The sequence below is a fragment of the Octopus bimaculoides genome, unplaced genomic scaffold (genome assembly GCF_046866305.1).
Source record: "Octopus bimaculoides isolate indiv1 unplaced genomic scaffold, ASM4686630v1 contig91, whole genome shotgun sequence".
Lineage (NCBI taxonomy): Eukaryota > Metazoa > Mollusca > Cephalopoda > Octopoda > Octopodidae > Octopus > Octopus bimaculoides.
The window spans coordinates 129,838-149,527 of record NW_028315341.1 but is presented as its reverse complement, the minus strand read 5'-3'; the positions used below and the strand labels follow the sequence as shown (position 1 = coordinate 149,527).

The window sequence follows — 19,690 nt, the reverse complement described above, 5'->3', positions numbered from 1 at the left end:
TAAAACGAAAAAAGCAAATAAAACGAAGAATCGTTTGTTTATGTAGTCGGCACTTAATGTATATCTGCTGAATGGATGTCAGTGATTGGCTGAAATTATCGAAATAAGACAATTTTTTACATGAAATAAATTCGAATACAAAAATATTTTTCTGTTCTACAACATAAAATAGATAAGTATACGAAGTTTGAAAGTCTTTCGGTACCAAAAACACTACGTAAAACATTAATGAAAAATGTGGCCCCCGTTTTAAAAAAGATCCTATATATATATATATATATATATATATATATATACAATGATAATAATAAAGTGACAACAAAAGAATGAAACCTCAATATTAGGTAAATATAGCATTATTTATATATGTATATAGATAGGACAATCAGTAAGTTGTCATAATAGTGTTTGGAGTGTGGATATGTGTATACATATGAGTACGTACATGCACATATATGTTTGTGTGTGTATGCCCATATACATGTTTGTGTGAGTGTGTATGTATGTAGACATTATGAACACAGGAGGTGTTTCTTTCTTTTTTTTATAAATCTCCTTTTACAAAACCACTACATTATAGGGATGTCAAAAAACCGACACCGGCCCCTAAGTGATGGCCTTGAAAAATTCTGTTTTAGTCGAATGAATCGAATCCAGCACTTATTTTGGTCTGCTTTGCTGAACTGCTAGATTATAGGAGCATAAACACCAACACCAGTTATCAAGCAGTGATGGGAGACAGACACACAGACATGAGGAGACACACACACACATATATATATTCGATGGGCTTCTTTCAGTTTCCATCCACCAAAACCACTCACAAGGCTTTGGTCGGCTTGAGACTATAGCAGAAGACACTTGCTCAAGGTGGCACGCAGTGAGACTGAACCCAGAACCATGTGGTTGGGAAGCAAGCCTCTTACTACACATAATATATGACAAAGATGGTGGGATAGGCTGGAAGTATAAGGTAAGTGATGACGTATGAACGGTCAAGGGGCCTTGCAAGTAAGACAGACATGTGAGCAGAAGGACAACTAGTGCGTATGACTTTTGCTTTCGGGCTTTCGCTTGGGACAGACATGGTGACCCCGCAAGAGTTCAGGGAAATTGGCGTTAGGTTCTGGCCAGAGGTTAGGTCGGTGTATCCTAAGTGGACAGTATAAATGTTGCGAGAGGACCCATGTGACAGATGAACCAAGCTTTTTAGCCCATTTCACACACCTGCTTATACCCACTGATCCACTGACTTGTACGAGTTAAGGCAGCTGGTGTATATATATATATATATATACAAACATATATGCTGTGTGTAGCATCGTGTGAAAGAGGGAGGCTAGTATATATTATATAAAAAAAACTTTAAGGCGCTGCTCCAGCATGGGTGCAGTCTAATGAATGAAACAAGTAAAAGAAAGAAAGGAACATGAGAAAAAAAAACCCATACATTTCGTACGTATACCTGCGGCTAAAGACACACAGCTAGCTTTACTGATTGAGTGTGACAAGGGACGGATTGATGTCTAGCAAGATATATTTAAACGAAGTCTATGAAAAGCATTCGACAATCCAGAATCGACCCACCCTCTCTGATCGAAGTAACCAAGTCTCGAAGGTAAATTCTTCCATTTATTGTGAGATGATGGAGGGTGGATTGGTTCGCAAAAGTTTTGCTTCGTCTCGACGTTTCCATGGAACCTTTGATTTCTTTGTAGGATGCCAAGAAGATTCCGTCCAGATTCTCTGTTGTCGGCTGAATTCCTGATTGTTGTTTCTAAGTTATTTGGGGATGTAAGGTCGGTGGAGTTGCCTCCCCTTGTCCGTCTCTGGTTTGTGTTCGATAAGCCTGGGTTCATTTCTGTGGATGTTTTTGGTTTATTTTCCTTCAGCAAGGGCTTATCCGATGCCTATTCTACGATGAACTGTGTTTCGTAGTTAATAAACAAATTGCTTTGTCTTTGCCAGCCTTGTAGCGAGTTTGTTTCTTCAGCTTCACAAGTTGTTTGCCACAGTTTAAAGACACTTTCCAAGCGTTGACCATCTCAATGTTTCTTTAATTCGTTGTAGATTTCCTCATCTATGTTCTTCAATTTTTCTTCATTGCTCAGCGCTCTAAGCTTAAGCAGTTCTATTTCTGTCTTCATGTTTTCCAAGTGTTAGTTTCTCCCATAATTGTCTTTGTTGGTCCTGTTCGTTTGGAATACGTTTAATTTGGAGTTTATGAGGCAGAATTTAACCAGTGTTCATAAATTTCTGCCTTGTGCTTGTTTTTGATGATGTTCCAGAAAGTAACCTTTCTGGCTTTAAGTTTTTCATTCTATATGTGTATAATGCGGTTTTTAATTGATAGTGGAGGGGGATGGGCTTCTATCTTGTGTATCATCTTTAGGTGGATTTTCATTTAAGCAATTATTATGTGGTAAAGAATGAAGAGTGGTGCATAATTTGGACAAATGTTGATTGAGCTGTTGCAGGGATTGTTCTTTCTCTTCTTTTCTTCTTGTGTGGAGCGAGTGAGTTCATCAGTGTTGCTAATCAAAAGTCTCAAATTCGTGTTCATCTCTCTCAGTTCCTTAAGAGTCTCTTCGTCTCAAGAAGATTAAGTTTGTCCAAAGACACCTGGAAAAGGTTTAGTTTTTGAAAGCATTATATTTCGGTTGCCTACTTCCATGAGAGTTACCTTGTCTGTTGGAATACATTTTTAGATTACTGGCGTGTACAATACATGCTCACACATGTATGTATGTATGTATATATATATATATATATATATATATCATCATCATCATCATCATCATCGTTTAACGTCTGCTTTCCATGCTAGCATGGGTTGGACGATTTGACTGAGGACTGGTGAAACCGGATGGCAACACCAGGCTCCAGCCTGATTTGGCAGAGTTTCTACAGCTGGATGCCCTTCCTAACGCCAACCACTCAGAGAGTGTAGTGGGTGCTTTTACGTGTCACCCGCACGAAAACGGCCACGCTCGAAATGGTGTCTTTTATGTGCCACCCGCACAAGCCAGTCCAGGGGCACTGGCAACGATCTCGCTCGAAAATCCTACAGGAGCCAGTCAGGCGGTACTGGCAACGGCCACGCTCAAAATGGTGCATCTCATGTGCCACCCGCACAAGAACCAGTCCAGGGGCACTGGCAACGATCTTACTTGGCTTGCCGGGTCTTCTCACACACAGCACATTTCCAAAGGTCTCGGTCCGTAGTCATCGCCTCGGTGAGGCCCAATGTACGAAGGTCTTGCCTCACCACCTCAGCCCAGGTCTTCCTGGGCCTACCTCTTCCACGGGTTCCCTCAACTGTTAGGGTGTGGCACTTTTTCACGCAGCTATCCTCCTCCATTCTCACCACATGTCCTTACCAGCGCAATCGTCTCTCTTGCACGCCACAACTGATGCTTCTAATGTTCAGCTTTTCTCTCAAGATACTTACACTCTGACGGGTATTCACATTGACATTACACATCCAACGGAGCATACTGGCTTCATTCCTTGCGAGCTTACGTATGTCCTCAGCAGTTACAGCCCATGTTTCACTGCCATGTAGCATGGTTGTTCGTACGCATGCATCATACAGTCTGCCTTTTACTCTGAGTGAGAGTCCCTTTGTCGCCAGCAGGGGTAAGAGCTCTCTAAACTTTGCCCAGGCTATTCTTATTCTAGCAGCTACACTTTCAGCGCACCCACCCCCACTACTAACTTGGTCGCCCAGATAGCGGAAGCTATCGACTACCTCTAGTTTTTCACCCTGGAATGAGATAGAAGTTGTTTCCTGTTTGTTTGCAGTCTTTATTGCACCTGAACATCTGCCACAAACAAAAACTAACTTGCTAGTTAACCTGCCTTTGATGTTGCTGCACCTCTTATGTGTCCATAGCTTGCACCGGGTACATCTTATAGAGTTACTACCTACTCCTTTTCTACATACTGAGCAGGGCCATCTACCTGAAGGGGTTTGTGTTTTATCTACCTTCCTACTTATTAGGCCCTTCAATTCTAGACCTTGCTTCCACACCTGAAACTTCTCCTCTAGTTCTGATAGTGACTCCGCAATTAGGGCAAGGTCATCAGCATAGAGGAGCTCCCAGGGGCAACCTGTCTTGAACTCCTCTGTGATTGCCTGGAGGACTATGGTAAATAATAGGGGGCTGAGGACGGAACCTTGGTGGACCCCTACCTCTACCCGGAATTCATTGCTGTACTCATTTCCAACCCTCACCTTACTGGCAGCATCTCTGTACATGGCTCGCACAGCTCTCACTAACCATTCTTCTATCCCAAGTTTCCTCATTGACCACCAGATAAGGGATCGGGGGACCCTGTCAAAGGCTTTCTCCATGTTAACGAAAGCCAGGTACAGAGGTTTATCCTTAGCTAGGTATTTCTCCTGCAACTGTCTCACTAGAAATAAGGCATCAGTAGTGCTTTTACCTGGCACGAACCCAAACTGCATCTCATTTAATTGATTCGCTCCCTAATTAGTTGGGCTATGACCCTCTCTGTAACTTTCATAACCTGATCTAACAGCTTGATGCCTCTGTAATTATTTGTTTCTAAAGCGTCCCCTTTACCTTTGTAGCAGTTGACTATGATGCTGCTACACCAGTCATTGGGTATGACTCCTTCGTGTATCACCTGGTTCGTAATACGGGTGACTAGGCTATAGCCAACACTGCCAGATATTTTGAGCATCTCTGCAGTGATTCCTGATGGGCCGGGGGCTTTCCCGGTCTTCATACTCTTAATTGCTTTATCTACCCTGGTACTATCAACTCGGATAGCTGGTCCCTCTATTGGGTCGACATACGGCAGGCTCTCTTTCTCCCATTCATTCTCTTTATTAAGCAATCTATCGTAGTGGCATCTCCAGACCTCTTTCTTTGCAGCCTCATTTAGTGCAAGCGTACCATCATCCATGCGAACACATTTCTCTCCTACAACATCACTATTCTCTCTCCTACACTGTCTTGCAACACGAAATACCTCGAGTCTTTGGTCCTCACGGCGCAGAACATTGGCAAATCTTTCCTTATCTGCTTCCCCTCTGGCTAAATAAACCTGTCGCCTAGCCTCCCTTCTGGCACATTGGTACAATTCCCTGCTACCACCGTTCTTCCAGTCCTTCCAAGCCTGTTTCTTTTGTCTAATAGCCCTGTCTACCTCCTTGTTCCACCACCACGTTACTCTGGGTTGGGAGGGGACCTTACACCACCCACAAATCTGGTCGGTGGCTTTCAACAGGTTGTCCCGCAGAAATCTCCAATTGTCTTCCACGTTGTATGATGCTTTTTAGCCCATTTCACACACCTGCTGTAAAGCGGTTGGCATTTGGAAGGGCATCCAGCTGTAGAAACCTTGCCAAATCAATTTGAGCGTGGTGCAGCCTCTTAGCTTGCCAGTCCTCAGTCAAACCGTCCATGGGAAGCAGAATTAAATGATGATGCTTTATTCACAATTTTATAAACTTGTCTCTCACGCTTCCCCTCTTTTTCTCTCTTGTTCTTCACTTTTCCCTTCAACCAATCACATGAAGAAGGCATTACAGTCAGACGAAATAACTAAGGAATAAGACTGAGTTAAAAAGAATTCCACGTTTCACTCGCAGCCTCCCCGACTTCAGCCAATCACATGACAGCCTCACGAATGGGCTGAGTAACGGAGGAAGAAGCAGAATTATTATAAGATTGAATTTTCGTTACCAACCCGGCTGAAACTGGCTCTGGCTCCAACTACAAATGTTGTGTTGTTTTTAGAAGTTCTCAATTAAAATCTCCCACCATACCTTAGTCACGTTCTGTTCCTAAAACTGGCTGAATGATAACTGAGTTATTCAACACAGAGCATCTCGAAATAAATGCACCACTGGGAATGATGTATATTGGCTAATACTGGGTTGGGTACACAAGAAAGTTTTAATATAGAGTTGCACATATTAGTGGATGATCAGTTTGTAATTCTGGATCATTTCCTTGTATCCAGAATAATGTGGCTCCTGGCCTTGCCCGGTTCCATGGTGGTAATGTAAAAAGCATCCTGAAAACTATTTATTTATTTACTTATATATTTATTCATTTATTTATTTATGTATTTATTAATTTATATATATATATTTTTTATTTATCTATATTTTTATTTATTTATTTATTTATATATATATATATATATTTATTTATATGGTGTGGCTCCTGGCCTTGCCCAGTTGCTCCCAAGATGTCCAGCCGATGCCAGCAGACAAAATGGATGGTAAATGAGGATAGAATTTATCTATTTTGTATTGTTATTTTGTCTTTTTCGGGATTTGTGGTTTTATTGTCTAATCTTTTTTTCTTTTTTTTTTTTTTTCTTTGTCTTTGCAGCTTTTCCACATAGATGTTGGTATCATCATCATCATCATCATCATCATCGTTTAACGTCCGCTTTCCATGCTAGCATGGGTTGGACGATTTGACTGAGGACTGGTGAAACCGGATGGCAACACCAGGCTCCAGTCTGATTTGGCAGAGTTTCTACAGCTGGATGCCCTTCCTAACGCCAACCACTCAGAGAGTGTAGTGGGTGCTTTTACGTGTCACCTGCACGAAAACGGCCACGCTCGAAATGGTGTCTTTTATGTACCACCCGCACAAGCCAGTCCAGGGGCACTGGCAACGATCTCGCTCGAAAATCCTACAGGAGCCAGTCAGGCGGTACTGGCAACGGCCACGCTCAAAATGGTGCATCTCATGTGCCACCCGCACAAGAACCAGTCCAGGGGCACTGGCAACGATCTTACTTGGCTTGCCGGGTCTTCTCACGCACAGCCCATTTCCAAAGGTCTCGGTCCGTAGTCATCGCCTCGGTGAGGCCCAATGTACGAAGGTCTTGCCTCACCACCTCAGCCCAGGTCTTCCTGGGCCTACCTCTTCCACGGGTTCCCTCAACTGTTAGGGTGTGGCACTTTTTCACGCAGCTATCCTCCTCCATTCTCACCACATGTCCATACCAGCGCAATCGTCTCTCTTGCACGCCACAACTGATGCTTCTAATGTTCAGCTTTTCTCTCAAGATACTTACACTCTGACGGGTATTCACATTGACATTACACATCCAACGGAGCATACTGGCTTCATTCCTTGCGAGCTTACGTATGTCCTCAGCAGTTACAGCCCATGTTTCACTGCCATGTAGCATGGTTGTTCGTACGCATGCGTCATACAGTCTGCCTTTTACTCTGAGTGAGAGTCCCTTTGTCGCCAGCAGGGGTAAGAGCTCTCTAAACTTTGCCCAGGCTATTCTTATTCTAGCAGCTACACTTTCAGCGCACCCACCCCCACTACTAACTTGGTCGCCCAGATAGCGGAAGCTATCGACTACCTCTAGTTTTTCACCCTGGAATGAGATAGAAGTTGTTTCCTGTTTGTTTGCAGTCTTTATTGCACCTGAACATCTGCCACAAACAAAAACTAACTTGCTAGTTAACCTGCCTTTGATGTTGCTGCACCTCTTATGTGTCCATAGCTTGCACCGGGTACATCTTATAGAGTTACTACCTACTCCTTTTCTACATACTGAGCAGGGCCATCTACCTGAAGGGGTTTGTGTTTTATCTACCTTCCTACTTATTAGGCCCTTCAATTCTAGACCTTGCTTCCACACCTGAAACTTCTCCTCTAGTTCTGCTAGTGACTCCGCAATTAGGGCAAGGTCATCAGCATAGAGGAGCTCCCAGGGGCAACCTGTCTTGAACTCCTCTGTGATTGCCTGGAGGACTATGGTAAATAATAGGGGGCTGAGGACGGAACCTTGGTGGACCCCTACCTCTACCCGGAATTCATTGCTGTACTCATTTCCAACCCTCACCTTACTGGCAGCATCTCTGTACATGGCTCGCACAGCTCTCACTAACCATTCTTCTATCCCAAGTTTCCTCATTGACCACCAGATAAGGGATCGGGGGACCCTGTCAAAGGCTTTCTCCATGTCAACGAAAGCCAGGTACAGAGGTTTATCCTTAGCTAGGTATTTCTCTTGCAACTGTCTCACTAGAAATAAGGCATCAGTAGTGCTTTTACCTGGCACGAACCCAAACTGCATCTCATCTAAATTGATTCGCTCCCTAATTAGTTGGGCTATGACCCTCTCTGTAACTTTCATAACCTGATCTAACAGCTTGATGCCTCTGTAATTATTTGTATCTAAAGCGTCCCCTTTACCTTTGTAGCAGTTGACTATGATGCTGCTACACCAGTCATAGGGTATGACTCCTTCGTGTATCACCTGGTTCGTAATACGGGTGACTAGGCTATAGCCAACACTGCCAGATATTTTGAGCATCTCTGCAGTGATTCCTGATGGGCCGGGGGGGGGGGTATACATTACATAAATGTGTATGTGCGTGTGTGTGTACAACATGTCCATATACGCATGCATATATACACAGACTGAGAGAAGAAGAAGAGGAGAAGGGGAGTTAGCTGCCTGCTTATATTTGTACTGATGATGTTATTGAAATTACAATAATTATTATTCTTATTAATCTCCCTTCCAACATTCTTGCCTCCTGTTTTCATTTCTTCCTTATTCCTCCTCTTCCTCCCCATCATACCACAACCTCTGACCCCTTGCTGCTTCTCCTTAACCATTTATAGACACGCTCGTGCACATAGACGTCATCTGCCAAATTTCTTTTCTGCTGTGGTGGCGGCAGTGCTGGTGTTGTCCTTTTCTCTCACTATCAGCTTGGTGTAATAATATTTTTCCTTCATAAATGGTAGCTGACCGCACCATACAGTAAGGTTTTAGCAAAGTTGTATTGGAATAATGGGGCTGGGGAGCAGGACATCTTTAAAAATGTGTGTGTGCATGCGTCTTTCTGTAAAAATATATACAAGTTGGGGGGGGGCCAAAGGTCATGTGCCAAGATTAAGACTCTAATATCTCTATTGCACATTTCAAAAACAACCCATTTATATTTAATTAGAAAGCAAAACAAATTAGCAAATGTCTGTAGCTTTTATTCTTCGTTGCATGAGGAATATCAACTCCCTGTGACAATGTGTGCACAAATTTCTTTGGACTTTTTTTCTTTTTAAAGCCTCTTTCTGACAGAGACATCTCGGTGGTGAGGGGTCCACTTTGCTATGTGTTGGGCACACCGTATTGCATGAACTTCTCGAACAAATTGACCGGCCGTTGTATGCGATGTTGCTTTTTCTCACGATGCTTTTGGTTGGAGATGTCCACAACTGTTCTGTTCTGTTTTGTTGCACCATCGCAACCAGACTGAAAAACAAGTCCAATGTGCTCCGGAATTGTCAAAGACGCGTTTCAGTTTTTCTAAAATGGAGTGAAATAAAATAATAATAATAATGATTTCTTGTTACTCTTATTAAACTCTCCTTATTCTCCCCACCAAAGTGAGGGAGTTTGTGTGTGCTCAATGTTTTCCCATTAGATAGTCTGGTAGGTCTGTTGTCCCTTCATTTAGTTCCTTAGCCATCATAACTGCCCCCGTTTCTCTCTCTCTCTCTCTCTCTGCCTCTTCAGTATGTATGTGTTGGGGGAGTCTGTAATGTCGTCATGGTTACTGTTTTTTTTTTCGTTTGTTTTTTCACCACCACAGCTTTACTATTAACAATATTTCAGTCGCATTTTTAAATCTGATAATTTCAGGGCAGGAAACTCATGATTGTCACCTCATCCCTCCCTCCCTCCTTATTTCTAATATCTTTCTAAATTCTGTTGCTACAACTACTTTGACGACCACCACCACCACCCACAAGTACTGCTACTACTACTACTACTACTGTCATGTCTCTGAATCGGCAGAGCGTCAGACAAAAGGTGCTTTATGGGTAGGTAAGTCTGTTTCCCTTGCTAGCTTTGAATCTGTCAAAATACAGGATGGGCCCAAAGTCACACACTGAGACCCCCCTCTCCCCCATATTTCAAAAACAGCACTTTATGGTTAATTACAACACAAAACTAATTAGGAAATGTCAACATCCTGATTACAAGGGTTCGAAACATTCACCATTTGCAGATTTTTTTATTGTTTGTTGTACAAGGAACAGAATTTCCTGCAGAGATCTTTGCACAGGTAGGGGAGGGGGCAACCATTGGTATTTGTCCTGCACACTGCATGTTGCATGGACTCTTTGCACTAATCAGGCGCAGGCTGTGTGGTAAAGAAGCTTGCTTTCCAACCACATGGTTCCTGGTTCAGTCCCACTGTGTGGCACTTTAAATAAGTGTCCACTAAGCCTCGGGCCAACCAAAGCCTTGCGAGTGGATTTGGTTGACAGAAACTGAAAGAAGCCCGTCGTGTGTATATATATATATATATATGTGTGTATGTACATGTGAGTGTATCTGTCTGTCCCTGCCACCATTGTTTGATAGCCGATGGTGTGTTTACGTCCCCCGTAACTTAGCAGTTTGGCAAAAGAGATAGAATAAGTACTAGGCTTAGAAAAAATAATTCCTAGAGTCAATTTGTTCGACTGAGAGGCAGTGCTCCAGCATGGCTGCAGTCATGTGACTGAAACAAATAAAACAATAATCGACCAACAGTGTTTCAATGTTACACAAAATAATAATGATGATTAATAGTAGTATAAGATGTTATATTTTCGTGTGTGACTTTTGGCCCACCCTGTACCCAGAAATATGACCACCACCACAAAAAATAATATTTTTTTTTGCTATTGAAGTATCGAACGGGGTAGACAACTCTAGATATGTTTTGCTCTTATTTGACCTCCGTGAATTACAGCTTGTTTTTGCCAGATGGTAAGATGCATCTGTATACACACACATGTACATACATGCTGCTGCATGCAGATAGAGAGATTTGTAAGCCTAATACTTATTCTCTTTTGCCGAAACCACTAAGTTACGGGGACGTAAACACACCAGCATCGATTGTCAAGCGATGGTGGGGGGACAAACACAGACACACAAACACACCTACATATTTTGAGGGAGGGGAGTAGTCGATTATGTTGACCCCCTAGCGTTTTAATTACCCTAACCCTTATAGGTTGAAAGGAACAGTCGACATCGGCGGAATTTGAACTCAGAACGTAAAGACGGACTGAACACCGTTAAGCACTTTCTCCGGCGTGCTAACGATTCTGCCTTTAAAAATAATAATAATGTTCGTAATCCTTTCAATTATACGCATGGGCGGGGGCAGTTAATTACGTTGACCCCTCAATGTTCGTCTTTTAATTAATAATCGGTCCCAGAAGGATCTTAGAAGCTAAAACACATTCGTCCAGCGAAATAAAGATTCTGATCGCAGAGAAACAAAGGGAAGTAACTCGGAGAAGCCAGAGTAAAATAGAGACGTTACAGATAGATGGCGCTGGTGTTTGTTGTTGGTTTGTCATAGCAATGGCGGTGAAGATGGCGGTAGGAACTCGTTAAAATTACTCTTTTCCTTGTTTCAGTCCTTTTGACTGCGTCCAAGCTGGAGCACCGCCTTTATAGTCGGTCAAATCGACCGCAGGACTTACTCTTTGTAAGCCTGGTACTTATTCTATCGGTCTCTTTTGCCGAAACCGCTAATTTACGTTGACGTAAACACACCAGCATCGGTTGTCAAGCGATGTTGGGAGGTGGGGACAAACAGACACACAAACATACATATATACAACGGGCTTCTTTCAGTTTCCGCCTACCAAATCCACTCCTTACGGTCTTTATTTCTTTCTCTGTCTTATTTCTGTGACCGGTTTCAGTCAGTATTTGTATCCGCCATCACTTGTTTACAACCCCAGGACCAGACATTTTATTTTCTTTTCGATAATTTATTAAGTTTGATTCGTTCGACGAAAACCGTTCACAGGGAACACGTCTGTGGAATGCACAGCCACTTAAACATTAATTTCACCGTGCCCCAGTCCACTTACCTGGCAAAAATCACTTACACCTGTAATTCAAAGGGACCGGCCTTGTCACATTGTATTTCTTTGTAAATTACGTGAAGAAGACGTGTCTGCGGAGTACTGAGCCACTTGCATGCTAATTTTCTGTTGATTGAATTGTAATCGATATGTCACTTTCGCTTCATACTGTTTTATTGACCTTGAAAAATAAAGCTGACAAATATATACACATACATTACTAGATTCATAATATATACACATACATACATTACTCCATTCATAATACACATACACCTTACTAGATTCATAATATACATACACTACTAGATTCATAATATATACACACACACTCTCACTACTAGATTTATAATATATACACACAAGCATATACATTACTCGATTCATAATATTTACACACACACACACACACACATTACTAGATTCATAATATATACACACAAGCACATACATTACTAGATTCATAATATATACATACATAACTCGATTCATAATATATGCACACACGTTGCTCGATTCATAATATGTACACACACCTTACTAGATTCATAATATATACACATACATACATTACTCGATTCATAATATATACACATACATACATTACTCCATTCATAATACACACACACCTTACTAGATTCATAATATATACACACACACTCTCACTACTAGATTTATAATATATACACACAAGCATATACATTACTCGATTCATAATATTTACACACACACACACACACACACACATTACTAGATTCATAATATATACACACAAGCACATACATTACTCAATTCATAATATATACACATACATTACTCGATTCATAATATATACACATATATTACGCTATTCATAATATATACACATACATTACTCGATTCATAATATATACACAGACATTATAGACACTAAATTATCATACTTAAATGTTGTAGAAACTTGAAAAATAAAGCTGACAAAGCCAGGATTCGAAATCACAAAGTAGATATAGTTTTATTTTATTTATCTCTTGACCACCAAACAGAATGGAAAATGCAGAGAGTTACCTCCCTTGAAACCAACGCGACAAGATCCAATTGTTCCCTAAGCATTTCCAAAATGTAATATTTATTTAATTATCGTAATTAAAAATATTATTTAATTACCTGGAAATAATAATAAAAAATGTGTAGGAAACCCGGTGTCTTTCCGATAACCAGAAAATCGAAAAATACGGGAGGAGTATGTTCAAAAAACAAAAAAAATGACGCCATTATAAGGCCTCCCCCCCTTAAAAATTTTTCCGGGTTTTGACACTTTAGCGACATCAAATCTCGAAAATCTTCTGGAGGAAATCTGGGGAACCGATGTCGCTAAAGTGTCAAAACTTAGAAAATTTTGACACTTTAGCGACATCGGTTCCCCAGATTTCCTCCAGAAGATTTTCGAGATTTGATGTCGCTAAAGTGTCAAAACCCGGAAAAATTTTTAAAGGAGGGGGGCCTTATAATGGCGTCGTTTTTTTTGTTTTTAGCTACTCCTCACCTATTGGTTATACTATTGACATTATTACCTTCCGCGCGTCCCACGATGGGATTTTCTGGATTAAGACTTGTTTTCTTCTTCCTGTTGCAGTCGATTCTTCTTCTTTGCATAATTTTTGTGGTTTTTATTTTATTTATTCAACAAAAAACATCTTTAAATGATTTTTTTTATTCGAGAAAAACATATTTTCGATGATAAAAAAGACTATGTAGACATTCTTTTATTTGTTTTCAGTCAATTGACTGCAGCCATGTCAGTCAAACCAATTCGACCCCAGGACATACACTTTGTAAGTCTAGTACCGTCTCTTTTTGCTAAACATACCAACATTGGTTGCCAAGCGATGGTGGAGAGACAAACATACACATAGATACGACAGGCTTCCTCCAGGCCTTGATTGGCCTGAGGCTATAAGTAGAAGACACTTTCCCATCGCTTGACAACCAATGTTGGTGTGTTTACGTCCCCCATAACTTAGCAGTTTAACAAGAGACCAATAGAATAATAAGTACTAGGCTTCAGAAGTCCCAGGGTTGATTTGCTCCAACATGGCCACAGTCAAAATAATTCACTACAGCTAGAATCCTTTTGTCCAAAGACGAAAGGGATCAGGACCACACAGCAGGTGGACCCACCAGTCAAATAAAAAAAAAGACAAACACTGTAAGTGGGAGGGTCAATACTTTTTTTTTTTTCCCTCTCAAAATAGAGTTGAAATTGAAATGATGAAGGAAGAGGTATGTATACATGATAGAAGGGGGGAGTGATTGGCATGGAGTGGATGGGAGGAAGAAGAAAAAGGACCCTTGACCACTAGTTGCTTCTGCTGTCACCTTCCATCAACCACTTACTAAGGTGCACTTAGACATCCACTAACCCAAACTGCTGTTACTACCACCACAACCAGTTACTATGGTAATGATCCAAGTTGTTAATGGTTACAACAGCTTCTGCTGTGCTTCACACTACTCCCACCACAACTACTAACCTCTCCCTCGCTAGATATAGTGACCAATCAACCCTTCCGTTCTAATTGCTTTGAATAAAGAATGAAAAAAAAAAACAATAGATTAAAATGCTAGATATTCCCCTCTAAGACGAGATGGCCATGGTTGGAACACTGCCCCAGAGTTAAAACTACCACTGACTTTTATTACAGAAGTTACATCCATAACGAGAGAAGAAGTAATTAAGTATGAAGGTTCATTTGAAGAGAACGAACCCAACAAAGGTAAATTAAATGAGAAAGAAGGTTTAGAAATTAAAATAAATTGCAATAGTGGGGGGGACAACCTTGGATAGGTTTCAGTGTTATTGACCTCCTCAAGCAACCAGACAATAACTAAGATCACACAAGATTTATACATATACATTTAGATATATATATACACACAAAACGGGGTCTCTTCCTGCCAAGGGTTCCAGATGAGACTACTTCACGGCAGGTGAGAGCAGCAGTGATCAGACTCTCTCATGTTCCAAATAATAGTGTAGCACAGGCAACGGTGGTGCCCCAGCATGACCACAGCTTTAAATATGTTTAAAGACTAGAGATATACATGTGCAATGAAGTATGTGTGCACAGAATTTATATATCTCGCACCATGCACACACAATGTAATTCCGTGTGCACTCAAATCTCTATCTGCATGCAGCAGCATGTATGTACATGTGTGTGTATACAGATGCATCTTACCATCTGGCAAAAACAAGCTGTAATTCACGGAGGTCAAATAAGAGCAAAACATATCTAGAGTTGTCTACCCCGTTCGATACTTCAATAGCAAAAAAAATTATTATTTTTTGTGGTGGTGGTCATATTTCTGGGTACAGGGTGGGCCAAAAGTCACACACGAAAATATAACATCTTATACTACTATTAATCATCATTATTATTTTGTGTAACATTGAAACACTGTTGGTCGATTATTGTTTTATTTGTTTCAGTCACATGACTGCAGCCATGCTGGAGCACTGCCTCTCAGTCGAACAAATTGACTCTAGGAATTATTTTTTCTAAGCCTAGTACTTATTCTATCTCTTTTGCCAAACTGCTAAGTTACGGGGGACGTAAACACACCATCGGCTATCAAACAATGGTGGCAGGGACAGACAGATACACTCACATGTACATACACACATATATATATATATATATACACACGACGGGCTTCTTTCAGTTTCTGTCAACCAAATCCACTCGCAAGGCTTTGGTTGGCCCGAGGCTTAGTGGACACTTATTTAAAGTGCCACACAGTGGGACTGAACCAGGAACCATGTGGTTGGAAAGCAAGCTTCTTTACCACACAGCCTGCGCCTGATTAGTGCAAAGAGTCCATGCAACATGCAGTGTGCAGGACAAATACCAATGGTTGCCCCCTCCCCTACCTGTGCAAAGATCTCTGCAGGAAATTCTGTTCCTTGTACAACAAACAATAAAAAAATCTGCAAATGGTGAATGTTTCGAACCCTTGTAATCAGGATGTTGACATTTCCTAATTAGTTTTGTGTTGTAATTAACCATAAAGTGCTGTTTTTGAAATATGGGGGAGAGGGGGGTCTCAGTGTGTGACTTTGGGCCCATCCTGTATTTTGACAGATTCAAAGCTAGCAAGGGAAACAGACTTACCTACCCATAAAGCACCTTTTGTCTGACGCTCTGCCGATTCAGAGACATGACAGTAGTAGTAGTAGTAGTAGCAGTACTTGTGGGTGGTGGTGGTGGTCGTCAAAGTAGTTGTAGCAACAGAATTTAGAAAGATATTAGAAATAAGGAGGGAGGGAGGGATGAGGTGACAATCATGAGTTTCCTGCCCTGAAATTATCAGATTTAAAAATGCGACTGAAATATTGTTAATAGTAAAGCTGTGGTGGTGAAAAAACAAACGAAAAAAAAAACAGTAACCATGACGACATTACAGACTCCCCCAACACATACATACTGAAGAGGCAGAGAGAGAGAGAGAGAGAGAAACGGGGGCAGTTATGATGGCTAAGGAACTAAATGAAGGGACAACAGACCTACCAGACTATCTAATGGGAAAACATTGAGCACACACAAACTCCCTCACTTTGGTGGGGAGAATAAGGAGAGTTTAATAAGAGTAACAAGAAATCATTATTATTATTATTTTATTTCACTCCATTTTAGAAAAACTGAAACGCGTCTTTGACAATTCCGGAGCACATTGGACTTGTTTTTCAGTCTGGTTGCGATGGTGCAACAAAACAGAACAGAACAGTTGTGGACATCTCCAACCAAAAGCATCGTGAGAAAAAGCAACATCGCATACAACGGCCGGTCAATTTGTTCGAGAAGTTCATGCAATACGGTGTGCCCAACACATAGCAAAGTGGACCCCTCACCACCGAGATGTCTCTGTCAGAAAGAGGCTTTAAAAAGAAAAAAAGTCCAAAGAAATTTGTGCACACATTGTCACAGGGAGTTGATATTCCTCATGCAACGAAGAATAAAAGCTACAGACATTTGCTAATTTGTTTTGCTTTCTAATTAAATATAAATGGGTTGTTTTTGAAATGTGCAATAGAGATATTAGAGTCTTAATCTTGGCACATGACCTTTGGCCCCCCCCCAACTTGTATATATTTTTACAGAAAGACGCATGCACACACACATTTTTAAAGATGTCCTGCTCCCCAGCCCCATTATTCCAATACAACTTTGCTAAAACCTTACTGTATGGTGCGGTCAGCTACCATTTATGAAGGAAAAATATTATTACACCAAGCTGATAGTGAGAGAAAAGGACAACACCAGCACTGCCGCCACCACAGCAGAAAAGAAATTTGGCAGATGACGTCTATGTGCACGAGCGTGTCTATAAATGGTTAAGGAGAAGCAGCAAGGGGTCAGAGGTTGTGGTATGATGGGGAGGAAGAGGAGGAATAAGGAAGAAATGAAAACAGGAGGCAAGAATGTTGGAAGGGAGATTAATAAGAATAATAATTATTGTAATTTCAATAACATCATCAGTACAAATATAAGCAGGCAGCTAACTCTTCTTCTCTCAGTCTGTGTATATATGCATGCGTATATGGACATGTTGTACACGCACATACACATTTATGTAATGTATAATGTTATATATACCAACATCTATGTGGAAAAGCTGCAAAGAAAAAAAAATAAAAAAAAATTAGACAATAAAACAATACAAAATAGATAAATTCTATCCTCATTTACCATCCATTTTGTCTGCTGGCATCGGCTGGACATCTTGGGAGCAACTGGGCAAGGCCAGGAGCCACACCATATAAATAAATATATATATATATATATAAATAAATAAATAAATAAAAATATAGATAAATAAAAAATATATATATATAAATTAATAAATACATAAATAAATAAATGAATAAATATATAAGTAAATAAATAAATAGTGTTCAGGATGCTTTTTACATTACCACCATGGAACCGGGCAAGGCCAGGAGCCACATTATTCTGGATACAAGGAAATGATCCAGAATTACAAACTGATCATCCACTAATATGTGCAACTCTATATTAAAACTTTCTTGTGTACCCAACCCAGTATTAGCCAATATACATCATTCCCAGTGGTGCATTTATTTCGAGATGCTCTGTGTTGAATAACTCACTTATCATTCAGCCAGTTTTAGGAACAGAACGTGACTAAGGTATGGTGGGAGATTTTAATTGAGAACTTCTAAAAACAACACAACATTTGTAGTTGGAGCCAGAGCCAGTTTCAGCCGGGCTGGTAACGAAAATTCAATCTTATAATAATTCTGCTTCTTCCTCCGTTACTCAGCCCATTCGTGAGGCTGTCATGTGATTGGCTGAAGTCAGGGAGGCTGGGAGTGAAACGTGGAATTCTTTTTAACTCAGTCTTATTCCTTAGTTATTTCGTCTGACTGTAATGCCTTCTTCATGTGATTGGTTGAAGGGAAAAGTGAAGAACAAGAGAGAAAAAGAGGGGAAGCGTGAGAGAGAAGTTTATAAAATTGTGAATAAAGCATCATCATTTAATTCTGCTTCCCATGGACGGTTTGACTGAGGACTGGCAAGCTAAGAGGCTGCACCACGCTCAAATTGATTTGGCAAGGTTTCTACAGCTGGATGCCCTTCCAAATGCCAACCGCTTTACAGCAGGTGTGTGAAATGGGCTAAAAAGCATCATACAACGTGGAAGACAATTGGAGATTTCTGCGGGACAACCTGTTGAAAGCCACCGACCAGATTTGTGGGTGGTGTAAGGTCCCCTCCCGACCCAGAGTAACGTGGTGGTGGAACAAGGAGGTAGACAGGGCTATTAGACAAAAGAAACAGGCTTGGAAGGACTGGAAGAACGGTGGTAGCAGGGAATTGTACCAATGTGCCAGAAGGGAGGCTAGGCGACAGGTTTATTTAGCCAGAGGGGAAGCAGATAAGGAAAGATTTGCCAATGTTCTGCGCCGTGAGGACCAAAGACTCGAGGTATTTCGGGTTGCAAGACAGTGTAGGAGAGAGAATAGTGATGTTGTAGGAGAGAAATGTGTTCGCATGGATGATGGTACGCTTGCACTAAATGAGGCTGCAAAGAAAGAGGTCTGGAGATGCCACTACGATAGATTGCTTAATAAAGAGAATGAATGGGAGAAAGAGAGCCTGCCGTATGTCGACCCAATAGAGGGACCAGCTATCCGAGTTGATAGTACCAGGGTAGATAAAGCAATTAAGAGTATGAAGACCGGGAAAGCCCCCGGCCCATCAGGAATCACTGCAGAGATGCTCAAAATATCTGGCAGTGTTGGCTATAGCCTAGTCACCCGTATTACGAACCAGGTGATACACGAAGGAGTCATACCCAATGACTGGTGTAGCAGCATCATAGTCAACTGCTACAAAGGTAAAGGGGACGCTTTAGATACAAATAATTACAGAGGCATCAAGCTGTTAGATCAGGTTATGAAAGTTACAGAGAGGGTCATAGCCCAACTAATTAGGGAGCGAATCAATTAAATGAGATGCAGTTTGGGTTCGTGCCAGGTAAAAGCACTACTGATGCCTTATTTCTAGTGAGACAGTTGCAGGAGAAATACCTAGCTAAGGATAAACCTCTGTACCTGGCTTTCGTTGACATGGAGAAAGCCTTTGACAGGGTCCCCCGATCCCTTATCTGGTGGTCAATGAGGAAACTTGGGATAGAAGAATGGTTAGTGAGAGCTGTGCGAGCCATGTACAGAGATGCTGCCAGTAAGGTGAGGGTTGGAAATGAGTACAGCAATGAAT

General features: G+C 41.2%; 1 protein-coding gene and 1 long non-coding RNA gene across 6 annotated transcripts in view; one reads left to right on the top strand and one right to left on the bottom strand.

The window, feature by feature from the left end:
• The first annotated feature begins 326 nt into the window (after positions 1–326).
• On the top strand, positions 327–12,121 carry LOC149129237 (uncharacterized). Its single transcript, XR_016240159.1, has 2 exons — positions 327–1,618; positions 6,375–12,121. It is a non-coding gene; the product is annotated as an uncharacterized LOC149129237 (long non-coding RNA).
• Positions 12,122–13,583: 1,462 nt separating this feature from the next.
• Positions 13,584–19,690, bottom strand: part of LOC149129235 (uncharacterized) — an 83,142-nt gene continuing 77,035 nt past the window's right edge. For 4 of the 5 annotated variants that reach the window (XM_089346681.1, XM_089346684.1, XM_089346685.1 and 1 more), the window contains one exon: positions 13,584–17,561. The gene's annotated coding sequence lies outside the window, so the exon portion shown is untranslated. The remainder of the gene's footprint in view (positions 17,562–19,690) is intronic. The other variant, XM_089346686.1, reaches the window with a different exon arrangement.